This window comes from Mustela nigripes, chromosome 12 (assembly GCF_022355385.1).
Source record: "Mustela nigripes isolate SB6536 chromosome 12, MUSNIG.SB6536, whole genome shotgun sequence".
Classification (NCBI taxonomy): domain Eukaryota; kingdom Metazoa; phylum Chordata; class Mammalia; order Carnivora; family Mustelidae; genus Mustela; species Mustela nigripes.
The window spans coordinates 80196746-80203779 of NC_081568.1; positions in this window are offsets into that span (position 1 = coordinate 80196746).

Consider the following 7034-nt stretch of genomic DNA (forward strand, 5'->3'; position numbering starts at 1 on the left):
AGGGATTAAAAATATATATAAATTAATAGGAATTTTACCCATTTGCCATTTGACCTCTGGATTCCTTTTACATTAGTGACTTGAATTATTTATTTAGTGCACTCTGGTGGACCAAACAGACAAAAAGAATTAAGCCTAAACTTCCTAGTTTGCCAATGGCATCAGCATCTGCTTAGATTAGAGCTACTCTCCTTGTGCCACCAAAAAAAAAGTATAGAAACAAGGTTCAAAGTTTACTAAAATGATAACAACAGTTATCTCTAGTAAGAAGAGTTTAAAGAAATTGACATTTTCATTGTTTTACTGGCAGGAAAATATATTTAAAATCATGATCCTTAAACCAAAGCCCAAATCAGCACCATCCAAATAAAAGAATACTAAATCAGAGTTTGGGTGTAGACTGTGGGGACACAGGTTTGCCAGGATCCATGTAGGGCTGATACAGGAACACAATAGTGTTACATTTACTTTTTCTAGAACCACCCCTCAGCCCCACTACACTCTTTTTCTCTCCACTTATTCCTGTCTTTACAGATTCATGCTTTAAAAAAATAATCCTTGTACCATCCTTTTAGCAGTTCTAGAAGAGATCAGAGGCCCTGTTCTAGGCTTTGAAATGATAGCAGTGAACAAGACAGATGAAACTATAGCAGTGAACAAGACAGATGTTTCATGCTCTCCTGAGCTTATGCTCTGGTGGGTTGTTAGTATATAGCCAAGTAGAGACATAATACAATTTCTGATACTATCAATCCCTAAGAAACAAAGAGAATAGGAGGAATAAGACAGAGAACAAGAGATGCAGGGCAGGGGGATGGATGATCGCTTTAGGAAAGGTCAGCAAGGAGGTTCATCTGAGCTGATGACATTGGAGTTAGGAGAAACTGTGATAGGAAGGAACTAGTTTCATGAAGTTCTATTAGCACAAATTAAGTCTACGGTGTGTTTTATAATAGATGGTGTCATAGAAACAAGAGAAAGTGTTATCTATGTTTAGCGTCTTAAGAAAATAAACCAACATATCTATAGTGGTTACCTCTGGATGTAGATTAAAATCTGGCAATCCGCTGCCACTGCCTAGATTTCCCTATTTTTAATAATGAGAAAAAGACTTTGAGGGAGCTCAAAATATATCCAGAAGGAGATACACAGCCCAAAGCAAAAGTAACATAAGATCACTATAAGTAGTACTTAACCAGCTCAAAATAATTGAGCACTGTGGATTGGAAGGAGACAGACAGAACTCTTCAGTGGCTGGACAAATTGCAGTTGGGTCAAGCAGGCACAGGAGAACTCCTTGCTCTGTCTGTGTGGCCACATTCATTCCAACAGCTGCTACAGGGATAGTTGCCTCTGCAGAGAGCCCTCTGGGGACAAATGGTGCCTTCCGGGGGCAGGTCCATTTTCAACATCAAGAGGAGAAAGGCACACAAGGCATTCCTAGAGAAAAGTGAGGTGTAGGAACAGACATACTGACAAAGAAGAGCCTACTGGCACTTCTAGGTTCATGACATGTGCAGAAGTATTTTAAATATAAATCCTTAGTTTAACAAAAGCTATTTGTCTTTATCTTCAATCATAGCTCTTCAAAGGCAATGTAAGTAAAGAAAACATGAGCTTCTAACCAAATGAAAGCAGGTGCTATGCGAAGGTATTATTGTGTCTTCATTTTTATTTTATATTTTGCCTCTGGTTCTAGAAACCAAGGATAAGATTAGAAAAACAAAATATACATCAACTTGAAGCCCATATTTGGCTGGAGTCCAAGAAAAAAAATTGCAAGGCTTTGAGTGGAGGTCTACATTTAGACTGAGAAGCCCACCATTTCAATCTAGAACCAAAAAATTCTTCATTGATCAGAACCGGGTTTTCATCCCTTCCACCCCTGGGTGCTAGTCATGATGGCAAAGAGGCTGATGATCTCAAACAGTCAACCTCATATATGTGCCCTGCTTTCATGTGCCATAAAGCTTGGGGAAGGAGCCAAGCAGAGGAGAGGTCTTCCTTGGTCATGGTCAAGAAGGGTGGAGGAACTCTGGCACCTGCAGCTTAGGAACATGCTACGAGCCTGGCTTCCAGCACAGAAGTTGTTGATGATGCTCTGTGGGAACACCCCAGCTTGCTGGAGCCATCACGGAGATTTATGTCACTGCTACAGAGTAGCCTCAGAGAGCAACCCACAAGCCCAAACTGGCCTTGCTGGACAAACTTGGCTTAGGGAATTCTTCTTTTTTAAAAAATTGCTCCAATATTTAGAAATTGGAAGAATAACCCAAGTTTCTGCATTTTGTTTGTAAAAATCACAAGATCTGGCACCTCTGGACCCACATTCTTGTGTGTGTCATACTTGGAAGGAACTCGTAGTGGCTGTTTCCAATGCATACGTTTCCCACCTGGCCCCTCATATTTATTCATATTATCTTATATGCACTTCTGTTTGCTCTTTTTTTCAGGAGCTAGGGCTGAACCAAAATAGCCAGCCCTTTTCACTGTGGCTCACGATGCTGGTCATAAACAGAGGTGAGTTAGCTGGAGACAGTTGAAATAGCCAACGTTCATGTACATGTTAATTCAATCTCTACCCCTTGAACAAGGAAGACGTTTCTTGCTTCCACTAGAAACTGAGAGCATGGACTTTAAGAACACTTGGGAATAACCTTCAGGTGGGTAGATAAGTTTTAGATGAATAAAAAGGGAAGCATTAATGAGAAATCTGTCATTCTCATTTCCTTCTGTGTGATTCTTCTCTTTCTGAAGGACATTTTTGTTCTCCACCACATCCCTCGGGGGATTTTAAAAGAAGTATTTGGGAGGGAGTTTCAAGGGAGAGTCACATATTTTAATGAGAAGGCTTAAAAAAAATATTTAGTTAAACGCCAGAGATCATATTTTAACCAGATTTCCTGGTCTGAGGATGGCTGGCAAGTGGCCCATAGCCAAGCAGGCAATCGTCAAGGGTAGGGTTGACTCACACACTGAGGGGTGTGGAGAAGATGACCCAAAACTTTGGAAAATCTAGTATTAACTCATATGAGAAAACAGTGCCAAACAAGGATACTTTCCATCCCTACTCCCCTCTCCCCACTCTTACTGCATTGAATTTTATCTGTAAGTGTATTTTTAAGGGCTTTCTGAAGTTATTTATGGGCAAGCAGAATAAAGTGGCCTTTTCATATGGTCATACTCCTGGTGGAAAATCACCATGTGTACAATTTTATAAAGCAAAAAGATCTTTCACACAAGCTTGAAAACTCCTCTCCTTTATTTGTACTATTCAATAAAGTAGATATTCTCTGACTTCCCAAAATGTAGTAGTTCAAGCTTAATACAGAATATGGGCTCCAGCCTTGACATGGATCTGGGCCAGTTACCTGCTTTGATTCTTCATGGAAGGGAAACCCCTCGTGAGCACACACCATGACAAATAGGCCATTTTAGTGTCTCCAGGATTACTGCATGGGAGGAAAAACCAAGAAAGTATCCCCCTCCTGACTTTTGTAAAAGCTTCTTGTCTCAGAGTGTCGAATACCAATTGTATTAATATTTCTATTAGCCATTTAGTTATGTGTCTAGCTCTAACATACTTAGCTACTGAGAGGCAAAATTTAACTCTAAAGAAAGTCATGCATGAGCCATCTTGTAGAGATCAGCAGACTGTTAGATTAGAAGAAAACTTCCTTTATTAAAGAAAATACTTGAGGGGCACCTGGGTGCCTCAGTCAGTTAAGCATCTGCCTTCGGCTCAGGTCATGGTTTTGGAATGCTGGGATTGGCCCTGCATTGGGCTTCCTCCTCCAAGGGCAGTCTGCTTCTCTCTATCTCTCTTTGCCCCTCCCCCACTATTTGTGTGCTTTCTCTCTTTCTTAAATAAATAAATAAATAAACAAAATCTTCAAAAAGAAAAGAAAATATTTTAAACTCTTTAAAACATTTCCTTAAGCTAACAAGAGCCCACAAGAGTTTCATTCATTCAATAATCAAAAAATATTTACTATCTACTTCTTTTATGGACTTGGGGAATTGAGTGGTGACTTTAGAAACTTCTAAGAGGGCAGGGTTGATGGTGGAGAAATGGAGAGATGGACACTAATAAATACAGAGAATAAAATAAAGCAAATAATGGACAGGGAAGTGGTTGGGGAACACAGGATGCTTTGATTAAGTGCTGAGGAAAAGCCTCTTTGAGATGGTGGTATTTGTGTTTATTCCTGAATGAAGAGAAGAGAGCCACCAAGACAAGAGCCAGGAAAAAGCATTCTGGGAAAAGAAGCATCAAATGCAAAGGCCATAAAGTGGGGGAGGGGAAAGATTTCATGGATTAACAAAAAAGAAGGCTGGAGTGGCTGGTGTGAAGGTGAACAGTGGTACCAGATGAAGTCAGTAGGTTAGGCAGGGCCTCTGTCATGTGAAGAAGCCATCAGAAGGTTTTTCATAGTAGAGGGATGCATCTTTTGGGAACAGTACACCGTGGCTGGCAAGCCACACCCTGTAAGCCAAATCTAGCCCTCTGCCTGTTTTGTTAAATAAAGTGTTTTTGGAACACGGTCACGTTGAGTCATTTATGTATTGTCTATGGTGGCTTTTATACTATGATGGCAGAATTGTGAAGCTGCTACAGAGACTATATGGCCTATAAAGATGGAAGTTTGTTGTTGTTGTTTTAAAGATTTTATTTATTTATTTGACAGACAGAGATCACAAGTAGGCAGAGAGAAGCGGGGGGAAGCAGGTTCCCCGCTGAGCAGAGAGCCCAATGCAGGGCTCGATTCCAGGACCCTGAGATCATGACCTGAGCCGAAGGCAGAGGCTTTAACCCACTGAGCCACCCAGGTGCCCCAAAGATGGAAGTTTTAATGGGCTATCTGACCCTTTACAGAACAGGTGTACAAACTCTTGTTTTAGATTATGCATTCTTAAGTCATTTTTGGACGGTGCATGTGGTCCATGCAAAACTGTCTACTAGGGTAGCCTCAGTTTTCTCAAAAAACACTAGTTATACCTGCTTAGATAAAAATATTTAAGAAAATAAAAAGTTGCCTTGGAACAGGGATCAGATTCACCTGTATCAGGTGAGCAAGAAAATTACCTAGCTAAAGGCTGCTTCACAGCAGAAAGAAGTTAATTCCTACAGTAAGATGTCTATCATCAAGTTTGATTTTTTTAGTGGTGCAATATTGTCATCAAGGATCGAGGTGTTTGCCATCTTTACGATGCCCTCAGGATATGGGAAAGCTTATTCCTCCTGGTAGCAAGATGGCTACAATGCTTCCAGGAGTTAATGTAGACAAGACAGAAGATACCTAGCAAAAAAACAGCTTGGGTATTTCCTCTCACATACTTTTTTATTAAGGGAGGGGAAAAGCCCTTCATGACCCAATGCTTATGCCATCTGATTAGATCTAGATTAGCTAGGTTAGCCTGTGTTTAAACCAATCTCTGGTAAGGAGAATGGATTTATCATGGCTGACTTAGGCTAATGAACATTCATCACCTGCACACATACATGGAGTATGAACACCCAAACAAAGCCAGGCTCTTGCCAGCAAGGAAGGGGGAGGATAGGTTGAGAGCTGGGCAACCAAAAAGGATTGCCAAACGATGGGGTCTCTGGATAATGATCCTCTGTCTGACAGGACTCAGAGAATCATTGTCAAAGGTGGAGGTCAGAGGAGAAACAGAAAGCAAATCCTCCCACTGGGATGTGAGTTCAGGTAGTGGAATATAGCTGACTGCATAGTTCTTTCATTTCCTGAAAATGTTACCTCTTGATTCCAGAACAGGTTAAGTTATTCCCACATGTGGATAACTTGCTCTCAAGGCAACATATACAATATACTTAGTCTCTCTGATGAGTCACTTTTCTGGACAGCTGTCTCCTGATCTCTAAGAAACCACAATTGTTTGAACATGGCCTTGTTTCAATAGAGCTTTGCAAGTAGGGTCTTGATACTGTATTGGGCTCATGTTCGATTTCCAAACAGGTTCTTCACAAACACACTTCTGGTTATTTGTATTCTTCACCTGTCTAGCTGGCTAAAAACCACAGCCTCCTTTCATTGTGTGCTTCCAGATAGTTGGTTTATTTTATTTTAATTTTTATTGGCAGGAACTCCCCTCCTAGGAAAAGGCAACTTTGCTTCTTTGGTTTCATGTTAAATTCCCACATATTTAAGATGCCTTGTGCCAGAGCTTAAAGTCTGGTTCCCAGGATGCTGAATTAGTTGCTATGTCAATGGTATCTTCTGTAACATCTGTAGAATTACTGCAGAGAGTTGTTAAAGGCCAAGAGAGCTAAAACCCGGCCAAGACTAGACCAGAGAGAATGGTCTTAGAGACTGAGTCTTGCTGTATTCCACAAATGTAATACCTGAATCTTCATTTTATCTGGTTTTGTTTTGAATAGGGACTATTATAGTAACAGGGAAGTGACTAATGTGCTGTGATATTTGGGGAGGACCAGCCAAGGCCAAATCATTTTCATCCTGAGACCAAGTCATCTGCATGGAATTGACTTTTGCAAGGTACAGGTTATAGGCTCAACCTTCCAGGAGAGGGACTGCCTGCTTTCCAGTCTATATAGAAAGATTACTCTTTCTGACCTCAGGATATATCACTCATACTTTCTTCTGTTTATTCATTTATTCTGTATTGAAAACACCTTCTGTGTATTAGGCACTGTATTTGGCACCAGAAAAACAAATGAGTCAGACATTTATTGAGCACAGTTATAAGCCAGGTGATTAAAGCAGTGTCCATGCCCTCAAGGGGGCACAGTCTAGTAAGGGAAGTGGTCTAGTAAGGGAAGGGGGCACCTAAACCACGAGATGAAGTTCAAGGGGCATAGGTGGTACCAGCTCGCAGGGAAGAGCATGAACTTGAGTGCCAGATTCTGGACTTTGAACAAGTTCCTGAGCATCTGAGAGCCTCAGGTTCCTCGTATGTAATGTGGGGATGCACTAGAATGTACAGTATCTAGTTACCATACATACTAAAGGGGATGAGGCTGCTAAAGCTGTCAGCCTCAGTGCTGGCAC